Here is a 19,085-nt window from a genome sequence, read left to right as displayed (position 1 = left end):
GGATACATGACATTGTTTTTTGTTTTATATGCAGTACAATGATCAACCCATTTATTTTTGATGAATGCGGGAAGTTTACACAGGACACTGTTTACCCCTAATGATGAATATGATATTATTAATTGCACTTTACACACTCTATTTCTTCTAACAAGTCATATAATTTGGATTTGCCAGCAGCGATTTTTGGAAACATTCCACTCTGATTCTCAGGGATTCTGCTTGTACTTGCTCTGGGGCTCCGAATCTTTTATCAAGTCGCATCCAGTGCACCGCTATCATCGTGCGAGTTAGCGACGCGAATTGAAACAGCTTGTCGTTTAGAATCTGGACCGAGGTATCTAAGCAGCAAGTCTATATCCTCTGTGGGTGTCACAACCAGCTCTCCTGTGACGTTATGAAAACTGTTTTTTCCAACTAACATATCGTTCTGCCTTTTTATCAAAGTTTGAAAGCCTTGATAACAACAGATCCTTTTTCATGATATATTTTGTTAATACAGATATTCCGTGATCTGGAGCCTCTGGGACAAATTCAGGTGCATTTGCACTTAAGCGTTTATCTAGTGGTGATATAACAGGTTCGGTATGTACTTCCTGTGTATCGGGAATCTTTTCGATAAAGTTGTTTACAATATCACTTTTCTTAATGGTTTCTGAAGGCAGCTGATGTTCACCAGCACTGGAACGGCTTGAAATTGTGCCTTCTTCTACTATTTTCTCCACAGCTTTCAGTTCTGCTTCGCTTTCCATGATTTCTTGTTTACATTTCAATATGTTCAAGTTGGACTCCATTTCACTTCGACTTTTTCTTACTTCCAATTCTAACTCATATCGTTCCCTTTTTATTTTTTCTTCTTCTTGTACAAACAGCAATCTAGCTTTTGCAGTCTCAGCTTTAACCTTCTTTTCTATTAACATGTCAGTCATATGTTTAGAGATGCCACTACTTGCACGTGAAGGAACTCTACTACTATATCTACTCCTCTCACTTTCATTCTCTTGCCTGTCACAGTCCATATTAGATAGAAGTTGATCGATAACAGATACAGAAAGTTCAACTTTTTCGTCTTAACACCTTCTTAATACTACTTGAGCACTTTTTTCTGCTGTTGCTCCAGGAATGTCACTTTCTACAGAAGATAAATAATTCTGGAATTCCTCCCAGTTTACTGTAAAGTTTGTAAGTTCTTCTTTTAGTAATGCCTTTATTTCTATCAAAACAGTTTTGTTGTCCTTGTATTTTTCAATGTTTGGAATATTGGCCTCAATCCTCCGACGGATCGCACGGAGAGTACGAAGGTAGTTGTTTATAATTCCTCTTTTGTTGGATTGCAGTTCATTTACTTTAATGACAAACGCCTAGTATGTGTCATATCTATTTTATTCGTTTGCTGTTACGTTGCCCCGAAGAGCCAAGGTAAATGACTGAAAGTATAAAATATATAACTCTCAGTTTCCAATACAAAATTTTCATACATTATCTATTGACTACAGAACAAAAAAAGTATACATGTATGCCTTATAAACACAAATAAAAGTATGTTTCCCCTAAATTTATGAATCCTATAATGATACCAGGAAAATGATAATTATGTCCTAAAAAGCTCTAAATACCTAACGTTAGAAAGCGATGTGTCCTAAAAATGTCCTAAAGCATGCCTTAAAATGTGTTTTAGACGTTCCCGGATGGACCGGTACTGTAAACCTAATTTCCCGGATGGACCGGTACTGTAACCCGAATTTCCCGGACGGACCGGTACTGTAAACCGAATTTCCCGGATGGACCGGTACTGTAAACCTAATTATGGATGAACCAAGAAACCAGGCAAAATTAATAGCCTTGGCCAAAACCTTATAAAACGAACAAGTGCACTGTCCTTATCAATATAACTTGTTAAATTTCATAGCAAATTAATTTGTATACGCAAGAAATCATCATTTTGTAAATAATATGCAAATCTGATGACGTCACAACTTCGAAAGAAACACAAAATATAGACTACACAGCGTTGTGACGTTTATAATACATAGTACTCATATTAAAATCAATATATAAAACACAAACTTACACTGTGGGGGCGTAAGAGGACCTTATTTTGGGGGAAAATCAAAACATTTGCCTTGTGCAAAAATGCCGCTTTTTACTAATGGTGTAAAATTTTCTAAGGGCGGCAACTAAATAACGCAAAAACAAGTAAAATCCGGTATACGGAACTGACCGTACAGCATCATTTGAACCCTAACGAGTTATCTTGATTTATAAATTCTATATACCTATCGAGGAACAGCACAGTTTTGGATTGTCGTGAAAAATGTTTTGTGTTTGTGGAGGCAAAGATATCTGTTGTAAGGAAACAAAACAAGTCGTCAAACAAGTGCCTGACTGGTTAATTAAAAGACCTCAATACAAATACGAAGTCACCCCCAGATAGTAGACAGGCGTTTGCCCAACGTTGGGCCAACTGCAGACGCTTCGTTGGCCCAACAAAGACTTCCAACGTTGGCCCAACGCCATATTGCTAATTGGCGCAACGTTGGCCCAACGTTTGGTACACCGTTGGCCCAACGACTGGTATCCTACCCTATCATTGGCCCTCTATTGGGCCAAGAACTGGTATCCTACACTTATCGTTGGCCCTCCATTGGGCCAACAGCATTTTTCCGTCTTTCATGGTTGGTACAACGTTGGGCCAACTCTGTTTCTGTGTTGGCCAAAAGAAGGATGCCAACACTTTCCCAAAGATTACGAATTTGAAAAAAGGCTAAAACTAATATCATATAGTACACATTTTATTTTCAAATAATTGTAATTTTGTTTGACATTTAGCAAGAAGAAATCTAACATTCATTTAAAGTTTGTTTCCAAGTTTCATGAAGAAATATAACCGAATATTTCATCACTACAACATGTCAAATATTGATTCAATCTAACTATTTTCCTTTTTTCAGTCACTGAATAAATCCTATTAAAATAAATTACTGTGCGTATTTCAACTCATTATATATCCAAGTTATGTCTGATTATTTTCTTTTCTCACTGAAGTTGCAGCTTTCTGTCGTTTCTTTTTTCCTGTGAACTACAGTGCTAGGCGCTCAATTATTACTCTTGAACAGCACCCTGTAAAAAACCGAAGATCATAATGTTGATTAAACCACCTACGTCAAATTGATAACAATAACTATACAGGTGCATGTACACCTCTGGACATAAACTTGCGTAAAATGTATGATATTATCTTAAATTGTCTGTATTTAACCAAGAAAAATATGTTAAAATTAACGAGAATAGGAGTTATTTTATTTACAGAATTAAGTACTCGTTCAACACTTGTGCCATCCGCCAGTTTTATATAAAAGTATTCAACATAAAGTCACATGAATACTACATGCATACAGGCTGTAAAAAGAAGTTCTCTATAAGACTCCACAACTTTATCAAAAAATATTCAAAAACTTCTACTTACAGTTTATAGCTAGTAGGCCGGGTTTTTGTTAAATCTAGATCTATTACATGTATAATAGTTTCCTTTACTTCACATGTCTGTGCAGCTAGAAATCTAGCCTAGAGAGTAAAATTAACCACATAACCTGGGATTTCTTACATAACACGGGTTAACGAGAGTACATGTTCTGGAATATTTAACAGGTTTATTGTAAATATTTTAAGATTGTACAAAATTAAATATTTGTTACAGTAGTTTTTTTCTCCAATATTTTTTCTCACAAATTAGATTCTTCAGGTAGTAGATTTGAAATAGTTCAAAATATCATTACGGCTGCAGATAAGTATTAAGTTCTTTTAGTCCAAACTATGATTACGAATTGGAGCAGAAAAGTATTTGATTAAATATTGCATATTACACCTACACAACGTGTTTACCTGTAGGGGTTTGTGATAAAACAGTGACCTGTAAAATATATAATTATTATATTATTACTTCTTATGGGCCAACGTTAGGCCAACGATGTTTTCTCTGTGTAAGTCTTTCCCTGAAAACCAATATAGGGCCAAAGCAGATATACCTCTGACTGAAATTTGACGTTGGTCCAACGTTAGCCCAACAGCTGTATTTACAATAAATATTAATCATTTTTGGGCCAACAGTGGCCCAACAACGATTATCGTTTGACGGTTTTCCGTCGTTGGCCCAAAGACTTCATGTTTACAGGGCCGTTATTTTCATGTCATACTACAGACGTTTTATCTTCCATAAATACTAGTCTCAGATGTCAACTTAAATCGAGTCACCCTACCATGTTTTATATACTGTTTAAACCAGAGTAATGACTGTTATACGTATTCTAATCAATGCATTTTTTATTCGTTTTTGCATTCCATAAGAAATGTAAATATGTTTTATGTTTTAAAACTAGGAACGGTGTCATTACAAAACGATTATTCAAATTAAAAAACAATAGACATCATTTTGGTAACTTATAATACAGGTAACGTATTAAACCCTAAAGAAAATTGACATGCAAGCAGTGGTCTTAGATTATGTGCATTGGTTAACTTAACTGTCATGATTGAAAAAGATAATATTAGTTTTCAAACAGTATGTATGATATATTGATACAATGCTAATTTTAGTTCTTTTTGGTAACGTAACGTAATATGAAAAGTCATGCAATAGTTTTGGCTTTTGACCGGCAAGTCATTCAATAAATGTAACTATTGCATGAATCATCAGTCAGTGCTTTTGTGATATGACCGGTCTATAGTTCTCAAATTTCCGGCTTGTTGGTAGGCCTTCTTTCGGGTGTTTACGCAAAATACATGACTGGGGCTGAAAGATTTCCTGAAGATTTCAGAAAAGATACTTATAAAACGAAAATATAAAGCGCAGACGTCGACGTCAGAAATATTAAAATGTGGAGATCTCCAAACATCAAATTTCAGCAGGATAAATATTCTATGAACTTTTTGTGGCAAATGGAATATTTGGCATCTTTAACAAAGTCTAAATTTCGGACATAAAAAGGTTGATTAATATATTTTATGATTAATCAGTTTCTCGTATTTTTGCATGACTGATGTCTAAATTTATTAGATATAATCATAACAAGAATGTATATATACGATTTGAAGCTCTCGCCGCAGAATATGCGTCCAGTATTCAACTTCTTTAAACAAAATGAAATCTATAATTATGTAGTAGCGATTCAAAAACGAGACGTGTGTGTTTGGAGTGGGGGAAGGGTGCATTTGTGGAACCAGCGTGACATACGTATACATATTTACCTAAAACTATTTAGGAGAAAACAAAACAACGAAAAAACATTTTTCCCTGTTTCCTTCTTCCCTAGTACCTTCTTGCCATGTATAAAGGACTTTTACCAATTTACTTTCAAATATAAAAGTAAACTTACCATTGTATCTTTATGTTCTTAAAAGTATACTATCTATCTGTATTTACTGGGTTTTTTCTTGTTATCCGCTAAAACAACGATGTATGGGCAAACAGTATGTGAAGGGAAGTTATGCGTTGGCATCCCAACGTTTGATGTTGTGATGACCCACCTACCCATCCCGACCCTCCTGCTCAATTGTCTTCGCACTGTTTTTTTCAAGAAATGAAGTTTGTTTTCCATACTATTCTTCGGATCATTTATTTTTTTTTAACATTTTGAGTCATAATTTCCTTTTATTGCGATTTAACTTATTTGAGATATCAGAATTTTAGGAAAGTTTATTTTACTGTAGGAAAAAAAAATTGAAGAAATGGGCTTCTTCATTGTCTACCTTTTCAACTTGAATTTTTGCCATGTTATGCAATTTCTCACAGCCCTGTTATTTTGAATTTATTCACAAAACATTTTAATGATTTAACATTTAACAATCGAGAAAAGAAAGCAACATTTTATATACATAAACAGTTTTTTTATACGTACTTGTAAAACCATAATTGCGTTACCTTTAAGAACATACATTATGCACGCTATTGTTTTCCTTTTAACGTAACATTTTATCGTCGGATACGGGAAGCATATCAAAAGAAACAAAAATACTTAACGGTGAAAATTCTCCATTTTTTTGATAAATTATTAGGAATTATCCGTTCTTGAATATATAATAATATGGCAAAATTATTTGAGCCGTTTTACCGAATATAGGATGAGTGTGCAATTTTTTCGACAAACCTAAAAACTTCTTCTTTCCAGCATTTTGCTATTAACGGAAACAATTACTATCTAGCATTGAATGCATTTTAATTACGCAAAAATAGATGTAAGTTCCATTATTGTAGCTTAAAAATGAAAATATGAGAGAGAATAAACTCATTTTAAACCTTTTTAATTTAGCGCAAAATACAGACTTATATGACCATGTTTGCGACGTCACAAGTACATGGACTTGCTTATAACCAAGAAAGTAATTACAAATTTTTATCGAACATAACATCAGCTTTATCAAGATATCCAAATGATATGTGAGTTGTTAAAATTTACAATGTACAATTCACCCTTAAGACGTATATTATTGTTCTGACGTTACGTCAAAATATAACTGCCTGAAGATATGTTCAACATTGAAAGCGTTTGCAGTGAAAAATTAAACCTGTAGAAAGAACTCAGAAGTTTACTGCTGTTATTTCCTGGCAATTGTATCAAAACTTATGTCCAACATTTTTCCTGGTAATCTATTTTGACATTCTAAAAATAATAACATCTGAAAGCAGTTATACACATATTTTGACGGCACAATTTGGTTTTACATGCCAGTGCTAAATTTTCAATATTTTGAAATGTTAACCAACAGGAGCTATTTGGAATAAATCATAACTTCTACATGATACAAAAAAGGTTGCGATTTTAATATCATCCCATACGCGTGAGCGTATCTAATCCTTATAAACTTCCGACAAATGTTTAAAAATTGTTACGGTCTGAATTTTGACACCTCAGACGCTTATTAAAATAAACAATAAATCTCACACATATATACACGTACTCGTACAAATCCTAAAGTCTCGTAAATACGAAACCTGGGGTGCAAGGTGCAAGTCTGAGCCGACGATCCTCCGTAAAATGTTACGATATGTTCTCCATGACGATTAAATAAGTTTGTCCAAGCTATCACAGTTTTAAGGGCTATTTTGATTAAATTAAACTGAGAAAATAAAATAGTACAATTTATCTGAAAAAGAGTAGATACAGGAAAAATACCCGATTGCTTTCATGTGATTAGGGGGTAGGGGTAGTGTAATGTAATATTACGAGAAAACGAATGCGATGACACAATAATTTTATTCCGTTTATCAACAGAAAAACAGACATTTTCATCACCATTATATATTTTTGACAAATTCTTGTTCGGATTTAACATGAAGCAAAACTAAAGGGAACTTTTTATTCAAAACTCAGCTCCAACGTCACTTTAAAGCTACTCGCCCACAGTATGGGTGAACATTTTCAAAATGTTCATTTCCTCCAAGTTTGACATAGTATGTATATATGACATTGAAAAATGATAAAGTGGGTGAAAATAAAAGTTAGATATTGGTGAAAATGCAAGAAGAATATAAAGGGGTACGTAAGAATTGGGCCAATTTTGGCCACCACCAAAATGATGAAAAAATATGTGCCGTTTTTTACCAAAATGCATGTATTTTCCAAAATAAACATTAAAATCTGCAAGGACAATTGTTTATGGAAAATCCAATGTTCACCTTATGTGCTGTAGTGAAAGAAAGCATTAGCGTATCTTGGGGGTATACTTAAATAAATTGGAAAAAAACAAAATAATAAATGATTACTGTTACAAATGTTTGATTAAATATCAATGTAAACACATCAGGCTATTCAAACATACATAAGCCGGTAACAGAATTGTCATAGAAAATGTCTTAACTAAGGGAAATAACTCTTTGGAATCCTGAAACTAAACATTTCTTAAAAAATCAATATTTTATTGTTTTAATTTTGTTAACGTTTCAAAGTATGATTTAAAATCATGTACAGGTAGAATTCTTGGCCTGGTATATTTATGAGTATAAAACGTGTATTTTTACTGTTGGTTGCCATGGCAACAGGGCTAAAATATAGCATTTTTTTACTTTTTGCATGTTATAGCTTCAATATGTTGATGTTTGTACATTAAATGGACTTATCACTGTTACAATTGACATTTCATAATGCTCCTGTAAAGAAAGCAGAAAAGAGGCTTTCAGTTGCCATGGCAACGGGGCTAAAATTAAACATTTTTTTTACTTTTTGCATGTCATGACTTCAATATTTTGATGTTTGGACATTTAATGGACTTATCACTATTACAATTGACAATTCATAATGCTGATGTAAAGAAAGCAGAAAAGAGCCTTTCAGTTGCCATGGTAACAGGTCATTTGGTAATCTGTTTAATAATGTTTCCTTAGGATAAGTAAGTTTTCATTATTTGTTGTCACAACTTTTAAAATTATAAAGATAAATCTGTTAGCAGTAATGAAATGGATTTAATTAACTCACTTTGTTTTGCATGCGAAAAAAAGTATAAAAATATTTCATTGCCATGGCAACAAAAGTGAAAATGTATGTTTCAAAGGTTAGAGTACTTTTACTGGAGAAAAATGAGTAGAGACTGCACAATTTCGAAGAGGACCAATTTAAGAGCTGGTCTTATAGCAATGGCAACAGAAACTAGATGTGTGTTCATAGGACACAGGTGCCCCAACACCTGCCACTGTAACATGCTTTAATGACTCAGGTTAAACAATTTTTAAGATGTTTGCAACACAAACTTTTAAGAACCTTATCTGTATTTTTCACTTTGTTGGCCATAACTCTTGCCTAGCTGAGTAAAATCCTAAAGAGAACACTTCATAGGCTATAAAACAATCCTCTAATGTTTTATGATTCTAGGTCAAGTACATTTTAACATACATGTTTCACAAACTTTTATTTTTGAGTAAGTCTGGACAAAAAGTCTGGTCTTGTGTAGTGAAATAATGACTGTAGGTAAAATATTTTCGGAGACAAAACATTAAAATGACAATATTTTCCTAAGTCAGGGGCCAGAACTCCTACAATACTGAATGAATCCGGACGCGAAACCTCAGGTGCACTACTGCACATGCCGACCAAAATTCCTGTGACTCTAGGTCAAATACTTTCGGAGATACAACGCGAGACACAACATTAAAATGACCAATTTTTTACAATGTCAGGGGCCATAACTCCTACAAGACTGAATGAATCTGGACGCGAAACCCCAGGTGCACAATTACACATGCTGACCAACATTCCTGTAAAGTTTTGTGTCTCTACGTCAGATACTTTTGGAGCTAGACGCGACACAACACTCCCGAAAGGACAGACGGACAGACAAGAGCAAATCTATATCCCCCACCACTCATGGGTGGCACTAAAAGGACAAAATTATATGTCTCCCATGATGGCCTGTCAGTGGTGACTGGGCACGTAACTTGCATTTATTTTCAGTATGGTTTGAATTTGAACTTTGACTTATTTGCCAAACACTATAGTGGCCATCTACTGAACATAGGCATTCATGCTATAATAAAATATTTCAGTCTTAGGGTCACTGTGATATTGACATTTCACCTACCAGCCGCCCTTTAAAGAAAGAGATCATTTACTAAACAACAATGAATTTTGACAATCATAAGCTAAAGCATTCGGCTATTATTGATCAGTTACTGCTTTCAGTCTTCTCCATATTTTGTGTATAATCATAAATTCCATTCATAGCCTTCCCTTTCCAGTTATTGAAGGCCAAATATGAGATATGACCAAATGCTAACTATTACTTTAGAAAATGAACGCAATGCATTTTCAGTTGTGTACACAACTGGCATTAGAATTCATATTATTGTGATACTTGGCTATCTGATATGAAGTTAAAGAAAGGAAATATGGAGCTAGTTCCAATCATAATTATGCAGCTTACTAGAAGACTCTAGACTGAATATATCAGCTTTTTTCTCATAACAAATCACCATTCAAAAAAAAATATATTTATCATATAGCTGCATCATACTTAATCAATATTATTGCCACTAAGTATTTATTGATTTATATTTCTAAGGCCATACTCTATTAATTGTTAGATTATCATTCACTCCCACTATATTTATGCCTCCCCTTACTATTTTTTAGTTTCCAAGATAATCTATGGAAAATTCCTATAAAGAATGTTATAAATTATTAACTTTCAGTTATTATTGCTGCTTATAATCAAATCCATTTGACAAAAATATCTATTACAATTATGTCATATTTTCTTTTTAAATCCTCATTAAAGCAAAAATAAAATATCTGATCTGAAATAAAAAAGAAAACAAAAAAAAACTTCCTTCCCCTTCAATGTGATGAAAATTTAATCTAGCAATTAATTTATGATGGCCCAAGATACAAGTTAGGAAAACTATACAATGTTATGTATATTCTGCTATTCCATGAACTTGTGAAAAATAACTGCATAAATTTTCATCAGTTTTGTTGCATTTATAATAACTTTTTGACAGATGATGGCCACTGAATGTATCATTTTCATTTTTCAAAAAGCGAGATATTTACACAGAAACACAATTTATTACCATTTAACCTGACATATATTATATAACTACAAGCATTTTTTATAAAATAATGGTGTAGGAATGTGATAAATTAAACAGTTTGATAAATAATTAGTATTCATACATTATTAAAAACACTTGATTATCAAGAACTTAGAATTATCATCCACATTGTAACTTAGACTTAAATGTAACACTGGTAGTCTCTTTCAACACTGTAACTATTACCCCCAAGAAAATGTTACAAACATGGATATTGCACTTTAACATAAACATTAGTCACTTCTCAATAAATGTGTATTGTGCAATTATTTATTCCAAGTATGTAATTTCTGATGCTCCAGCATGCACCTCCAAATTCATTGTCCATGGCTGTTTTCAACCTAGATAGTATACCTAGAATGAAAAAAATAAAAAATATCTTTCTGTGTAAAAGTGTAAACATGTTGAAGTGTAGACGCAAATTACTAGAAAAAGACTTAGTGTCATGACTCATTGAAATGAAATATTCAATCATAAGGTTAAAAAGAGAAATGAAACATTCAAAATACTTACAAGTCCATAGAAAAACAGCTTAGTCTTTCAAAATTTTGGGAAGCTGTATACTCTGGTCTGTAATGTAATATGAAGCAACTTGATAAATTTTAATATATCCTTTTGAAATGAAGTTCCTGAAATATTTAATTTTGTTATGACATATATTGAAATCTGTCTGCTTTTGTCATAGTTGATAGAAAATTGATTCTGAATGTTGTGCAGAAACAAATATATACATAAAAAAATGCAAGATACAATCTGTTTATACATCAGAGCACAATTAGTGTTTTGAAGTTTTATTTATCAGATCTTCCTTAGGTAATTCAATTCCTCAGTTACAGATTTTGTAATTTTGTGAAAGGCAAGGAAAAGAGTTCTAAATTACTTTCTTATCATACTGGTTGTTTTGGGGCATTCAATGCTTCAAGACACACAGAAATACTCCCTGAAATAAAAAAAAAGTCAAATAATATTTTATGACAACCAGCATGCATAATTGTGTGATTCATCAATTAATTTAATTACAGAGGTCATATTCATAATGTTTCTCATATTTAAATTAGAAAATATTTCAACTTCAGGTCTCTAACAAAACAATGAATATCTTAGATGAAAATAATCTTAGAAGCTTTATCAATATGACCTCAGATTTATAGATATAAAGCCACAAAATTGATTTAAAAGCAACTTTCTTGAATTAAAAGGTAATGTTCTGGCAGGTACATGTGTATGACTGGCACTCCACAGCAGCTGATCTTTCATGAATTGTGTCTAGAGAACAAGTAAGTCACACACCACAATTATATTTTGGGTCTCAGTTGATCTGGTGTTACTCTTGCATAAATATGAGAAACATTTTCTTTTACTCTAGAATATATAGGTCACAGAAATTTCAAAGAGATCATGTGATACACTGCAACCCTGGATATACAGAATATAGAATAGTTATTTTAAAGAGTTTATGCTTTCAGTAGAAACAAAGTAGATAGATGGTAAGAACTGTGGAGATTAACTTGGCAGGCCTATAATTATTATAAGAAAAAGTGTGGAAGCAAAATTTTACAATTATCAAAAAGACATACCTTTTGACCACTGACCAGTTGAAGATAACTAAATAATCATCTCAATATTCATACTATTATATCACTGATTAGTGCAAGACATCACAATATGTCAATAATAATGATAATAAGAAACTACATTACTAGCCTTTATAATTTCAATCATATTCTGTTGACCTTGAAGCATTCTTTTATATCTGAAGGATTTATTGTCTCATTTGTGAAGGACACCAAAAAATATTCTATATTTTAATCAATGAACAATATCTCATTGCTTGTATTTGTCAATTACTGCTTCATTAATTTCATATACAGTACATGTATTCAATGAGTACACACCATTCATCAGGTTGAATCAGAAAGTTAATGCAAAATGTAAACACTGTCACTGTGTCAGTAGATATTTTGTCTTCCTACTGCAAATTATTGTGAGTGTCACAGATAGCATTAACAATCTGTACCGTTGTGCCACTTGTGTGTCAATAATTCTGCTCCATTTCCATTGAAATAGAATCGGATGAATACTTCCCTAGTTAATTTAACACAACAAAATGACATTTTATCTACTTACCTTAAAAACTCAACGTAGAAGGGTAAAATGTTGTAATAATTCCTAGATAAACAATCTACTTTCGTTTTCACATGCACATGTTGACAGCGGTGCCACCTATAATATTGCCTGGCAACGAGCACCTGGCTTCAAGGGAGGCCACTCTTATACGCGAGAAAGGCCAGACAAATCATATCATTTTTTTTCCAAAATTCATTTATTAGCAACCCTTGCTTCAGTTTCTGGTTAGGAAAATATTAAATAGAATTAACAAATGAAATAACTGTTATAAGTTGTTAACTGAAGCAAGGGTTGCTAATAAGCAAATTTTGAGTCTGAAATGGCCGAATTCAGCAATTTTAACGCAAATTGCCTGTACCGGTCGTACTTTAAACTCATTTTACATCAATACTGAGAATGTGTTATTAATAAAAACGACACAGTTCGGTAGTTTAAAGTTTATTTTAGTGAAAACTGTCGATTTTCAACACTGTCATCGATCTTATTTTTTTTTCAAAAATTGGGGGCCATCTGCCTATATGTGACGCACCATGACATTTTGGGTCCAAATTCGGCGTTACGTCATTTGAGAAAACATCGATTAAAGTTACGTCACAAAAAAATGGTGGACGTTACCACGTGTTCGCGGCAATTAATGCATTATTGTTTTCAATAATACTCTACCTTGCCACAAGAAATAAATGACGTGACATAAACATTTCCGTGTTTTGCAATTCCGTTTCTTTAAAAGTTGAAAATGATTGATAATTTATCGCCCTTTGAATCGACACGCCATTTGTAAACAACGAAGGTCGCGGAGAAAATGAAACTACCAAAAACAGTTATTTGATGATTTATTTCGATTGTGTAAAGAATGACAGTTAACGAATCTCAAGGTAAGTAAGTATTTAAACGATATGTAGGGTTTAAAAATATTATTTGAGTTCATATCGACTGTTTTGTCCGATATATTTTTGAAAAATAGCCCGGATTTGACACTAATGACAGTTTGGAGGTAGCGCAATTTACATTTTATATTTTTAAGTGTCACTGTATTGTAGACTATATATTATTTACTAAATCTGCCATGAATTAAACTTTTTTAATTTGTTTTGACTCTTATTCAGTAGAATCAGTATGCAAGACAATTAGATTCTATGCAAGAAGACTTTGTGACTGTGGTGCCAGACAAAAACACAACAGTCAGTCATAGTGTTTAGTTACAAAATTCAAGCCCTGATCATTTTATACAGCCATGCCATGAAAGTGACTGATCAGGAACAGTTGAAATACATCTATTGTCAGCTTCAATTACTTATTTCTTGTAATGTCAAATCAGTCCATACATAAAACTTCTACAAGGCATAAATATTGTTTTTACTCGGAATTTTTGTTAAATTTGCACACTGTTGAACAGTTCACTTGGCCTTTATTTCTGTATTCCTCACCATTTTGTACTGTTCTTGGCAAGTCACTGACAACCACTTTGTAAAATGAATTAACTTTAAATACATTTTGTTTTGAAAGTCTTGCCAGGGATTCAAACCTATTACTCTTTTTATAGAAGTCTTTGTGCTCTATGTACTGACTTAACTGCCCAGGGCATTTTTTATCTTACATTTCAGCCTTTTTCAGTTTTTTATTTTTTCATTTTACAGATCAACCACTGAAGATTGTTTGGCTTGATGCGATGACCTTAAACAGTTAAAGGATTATCCAGGAAGGTCTATACACCACAAGCTGGATTTTTTGGGGGTTTGTAAATTTCTTCAGTGCACAAAGACTTCTATAAGAAGAGTAATAGGTTTGGATCCCTGGCAAGACTTTCAAAACAAAATGACACACATTTTTACAGTTACAGTACTGCTATTCTAAGAAAGATAAAGACAAAAAGTAACATAAACATAAATGATCTATTTTATTCATAACATTTTAAGAGAAAAGATTTTAGTTATAGACCCATTCAACAAATATGTGTTAGTATATTAAGAAGTGAATAAATAATGATATATAATAATTAAATATATAATGTATGTATGTTTACATTAAGTATGATTGCATGAATTGTATGTCTAGTCTGTCAGAATCTTAGCTAGCTTATGTATTCTTGAAAAGCTACTTTTTCTGCTTGAATACTGTAAGATTCTTGGATGAGTTTATACTTATCAATTCTGCTTTCATTCAGCTTTTAACAAAAAGACTCTCTTAAGCTTAAAAAGATGCTTTACAGTCTTATATTCTGTAACCTTATACTAATCTTAAAATGAAGTTCTAATGTTGTTAATTTTTTGTTTTGCAGTGATGAAAGAACTATGAATATGTGAATGGGAATGAAACAGAAGAAATTAATATGTTCTACTGATCATCCAGCTGAAATCAGGCCTATGGAATAGAGTATATGACACAAATACTGATATGAGCAAATAACTACATATTGCACAAATAAGGTCATGTTTCCTGCCCTCATGACCTGAAAAAGTTAAACATTCTAATTCAAATTACAAATGTGTTTCAAGAAAAAGTAAAACTTAGTCAACTGTGAGAAATATTGGGTTAAAGTATTTTATAAGTGTTTTGTTGCCATGACAGCTGTGAAGTGGTTTGAAAAGCACTATCTTAATTGTTCTAACAATACAGAATTTAACTTATGAATTTTCCAAAACTGCATGCATAAAATACTAAGACATGTCTGTTGAATGAATCCTAGTTGTTTCAAAACTACAACATGTGTGACATTTAAAGCACAACCTTTGGATGAAACATTTTACAATCATAACTGCCTTGCCTGTGTGAGTGTAAGAAGGATTTCCCAGAAATGGCCATGACAGAAAACTTCTAATATAGCAGAAAATATTTGTTACTGGCTAAATATAATAATTATATTTTATTTCAAGAATTAATCATGTAAATCCATGGTTATAATTGTGTTGAAAGATATTTTTACATGAACTTTGCAGAAATAGCTAATTTTTGTTGCAAAACATTGTGAGTTGCCATGGTAACACAAATTTGACTTAAATTTAGATTTATTTGATAAGGTAGACAGCATGTTTCTTGTTTACATTCTGCTAATCAGACTATGTTCTGCAAGAAAATATCTTTTATGTGTAATCATTGCATCAACAAAACATGTCATAACACAAATCTGCCATAAAATGGCAGAGTTGTAATGCAGGTAGGCATATCAGAAAAATATGTAATTCTCAAAGTGTCAAATTATATTACATGAAATATGTTTCTTTGTGTGTTTTTTTTTTATAAATGATCATAACTGACCATTTGTGGTGTAAAACAAATGTATACTGAACAGATGCTAAATGAATGTTCTGATTCTTTCTGGAAAATTTACAAAAATACTACAGTTTTAAGAAAATAGTGCATTGTTGCCATGGTAACATTAATTTGACTTTTAAATTATTTTGGATATCATCATGTGTAAACAACATCTTTCTTGTTTATATGTTATATTTGTTAAGCTGTATTATGTTAGTGAATATATTTTCATATGTAATAATTGCATCAGCAAAGCACTATGTTATCACACAAGTCTGCCTTAAAATGGCAAGAGTTGTAACTCAGAGCGGTGTATCCGAAAAGTATTTATTTCTCAAACAATATTACATTAATTTACATGGAATGATGTCTCTTACTTTTAAATAAGAAAACAGACAGCTTTTGATGTAAATATATGGAAAAACACGTCAGATATTCAAAGTATTACAAAGAAATTGACAAAAATGTTAGTATTTTTGTAAGAAAATACCACATTGTTGCCATGGTAATGTTAGTATTTTTGTAAGAAAATACCACATCGTTGCCATGGTAATGATTCACTGATCAGTATATCTAAGTCCTCTGAAATTTTAGCAAACTCACAGTTGATAATAACTGTCTAATAATTATATCTTCTTGCCTGATTTTCTTTCTTGCTGTTTAATAGATAAGGTGTATGTAACAATAAGATTAATGTCCTAGTTTTTTGGATGTTGTCTAATTTGATATTAAATAAAGTCTGTATTTTGTTCAAAAGAATGTCATAAAACAGTTGTCTGTAAACTGTTTGCACACTAGAAAAAGTTAATTGTGTGTTTATTTCACATTCTATGTAATTTATTGCTAGATTCATCAAGGGACTGTTAAAAAAGAGGTTAAACAACAGTGTTGCTATAGAAACGAGTTTTAGTACATAAATATTTTTATACTACATGAAAGAAAGAGACAAAAAGAAATACATTCCATTAAATGCATGTTGCTTTTGTTATTTTATCATGTATTTTATCTTGATATTATTCAAAAATGGAGTCATTATTAAGATATACTACCTCAATTTTGATACAGTTAGACAAAAACATGGTGTCCGAAAAGTGGTAATATCTCCGTGACAACGGCTGATTTTTGTTGTTAAATTGAAGATTTATACTCAGAATGGGTCAATCTGTCAGATTAGCCAAAAACCCCATTTTTGACCAAAATTTCATTTGGACCCAAAATCTCATGCTCTGTCACATATAAATCCTACGTACGCCTTTTCTGCATTATTTCAAAAGCGTTGCAACGATTTCCTACCTTCTGCACAATATAAGAATATCTTACACAAATCTTATGTCAATAAGTTTGTATAACTAGTCAGTTTAAGAGTACTCACTTTTTATAGATTTTTTAGAAAAAATAATTTCGCCTAAAATGTATCTGTTAGTCTCTTTAAAGATAATGTAAATATCATTTTTTACGTTAAAATGATCTCAATAAATTTTATACCACTTCCAAGAAATTCTTATATGAAAATATGAGTAATAAGTAAACCGATCTTGCTGACTGAAAAGAACGATTTATGAAAATTGTCCTACGGACGTGAAATCATGGCTCATCAAAAAAGTTACAGAATATACGCATCATATGATGAATATGCTGAACTTCATAATAACCGAAATGTCGAAACGGAGCCCAACTTCAACTTAGACGCATTCCACCTTAAGACGCGCTGTTTCCGTTTCCAGTTGTTTATGATTAGCCTCACATGCTGATATTGTTTAAAGTTTAATATTAAATAAACCTATTATAAAATAAACGAAAGGTGATGTCCACGTAAAAGAATTCCGTTTCCCCGCTCTGGTTCATAAGAAAAGAAAAAACATTTAATGTTTCTCAGATAGGCAGATTACTTAATGTAACTTATACAACATATTTCATTTTTAACTTAAAATAATTACAAACAGTAGTAATTCTATAAATAAGTGTAATATATATTGGCTTCATTTGTAAAACATTTCCGCAAAATGTTACTTTCCACTTAGTTTCATCCCTAGATTATTTACCGATGATAGTTCAACTGTACATAATAATATGATTTTATTCTAGTTATATTTTTTGAAATATTATTTTTGATTACTTATTTCATAGGTCTCATAATATTTATAGTCAAACTTAAATTCCTTTAAATCATTAACAATTTAACTAATCTGAGGCAGTTAATTGCATGTCTATTATGACTCCCTGGTTACTAGTTATTACATACACATTCTTTATTTCATGAAAAATAGTACTTCAGTTAAACTATATGAAGGACTACTCGCCGAGGCGTCGGCCTCCGCATCTTGATTAAAAGTTAGGTGCACTTTCACTATATATCCGTTTTTCCTTGATTAATTTGTTTCAAACTTAAAATAGTCATTCTTCATCATCATCCAGATCTTATGACACATGGTGCATAACTCTTGCACCGGTCGTTCATGAACTATTTCCCTTTTACTAAGAATTTCAGATAAATATTTGATGTACTTTCACTCTGTCTCTGTTTTTGTTGGATGGATTTAAACTTAAATTAGTTGTCATACACCATCACCGACATCACATGACTTAAGATACATATCCCCAACTCAAATAATACATGAATTTTGTTCCCTTTTTTACTTTGAATTTCAGGTTAAAGGTTTCATGCACTTTAAAACTAAATGGATTTGAAATAAACTTAAATTGTTTTCAAACTTTGGGGTATTCATCACATTCCAATGATAGCTCTCATTTCCTCAGATATGTCCTTTTTTATTATTTACCAGAGCAATAGTCGAGCGTACCGTCTCCTTTGACATCTCTTGTTGGTACATGTATTTCGAATAATTCAATACTTTAAATTTACTGTCTATTGTCTGATTGAATTAATACTTACTATAAAATGCAGCTGGTAATTGCACGATTAAACTTTTTTCATTATTGATTCACAATATATCGAACCAACTATATTTACTTTTCAAATACAGATATCATTCAAATTTTAAAGCTGACGTTACAAAAATGCAACACTCAAAAAATGGAAATTTCAGATTTTTAATATCCCGGCCTCATAATAAAAGTCCTAACCTGGTTTTTATTTTCTGATCTTCAAGGAAATGTACCGAGAATT

General features: G+C 32.0%; 2 long non-coding RNA genes across 2 annotated transcripts; one reads left to right on the top strand and one right to left on the bottom strand.

Moving 5' to 3' along the window:
- Positions 1 to 10,533: 10,533 nt before the first annotated feature.
- Positions 10,534 to 12,918, bottom strand: LOC123553372 (uncharacterized). The gene is made up of 4 exons (XR_006686723.2): positions 12,707 to 12,918; positions 11,460 to 11,519; positions 11,093 to 11,149; positions 10,534 to 10,933 (listed from the first exon to the last, which is right to left on the bottom strand). It is a non-coding gene; the product is annotated as an uncharacterized LOC123553372 (long non-coding RNA).
- A 309-nt stretch (positions 12,919 to 13,227) lies between these two features.
- On the top strand, positions 13,228 to 17,297 carry LOC123553371 (uncharacterized). The gene is made up of 3 exons (XR_006686721.2): positions 13,228 to 13,581; positions 14,344 to 14,440; positions 14,985 to 17,297. It is a non-coding gene; the product is annotated as an uncharacterized LOC123553371 (long non-coding RNA).
- Positions 17,298 to 19,085: the final 1,788 nt, after the last annotated feature.

Source organism: Mercenaria mercenaria, chromosome 4 (genome assembly GCF_021730395.1).
Source record: "Mercenaria mercenaria strain notata chromosome 4, MADL_Memer_1, whole genome shotgun sequence".
Lineage (NCBI taxonomy): Eukaryota > Metazoa > Mollusca > Bivalvia > Venerida > Veneridae > Mercenaria > Mercenaria mercenaria.
Note: the sequence above shows the minus strand (reverse complement) of the source record. Positions and strands in the feature narration are given on the sequence as shown.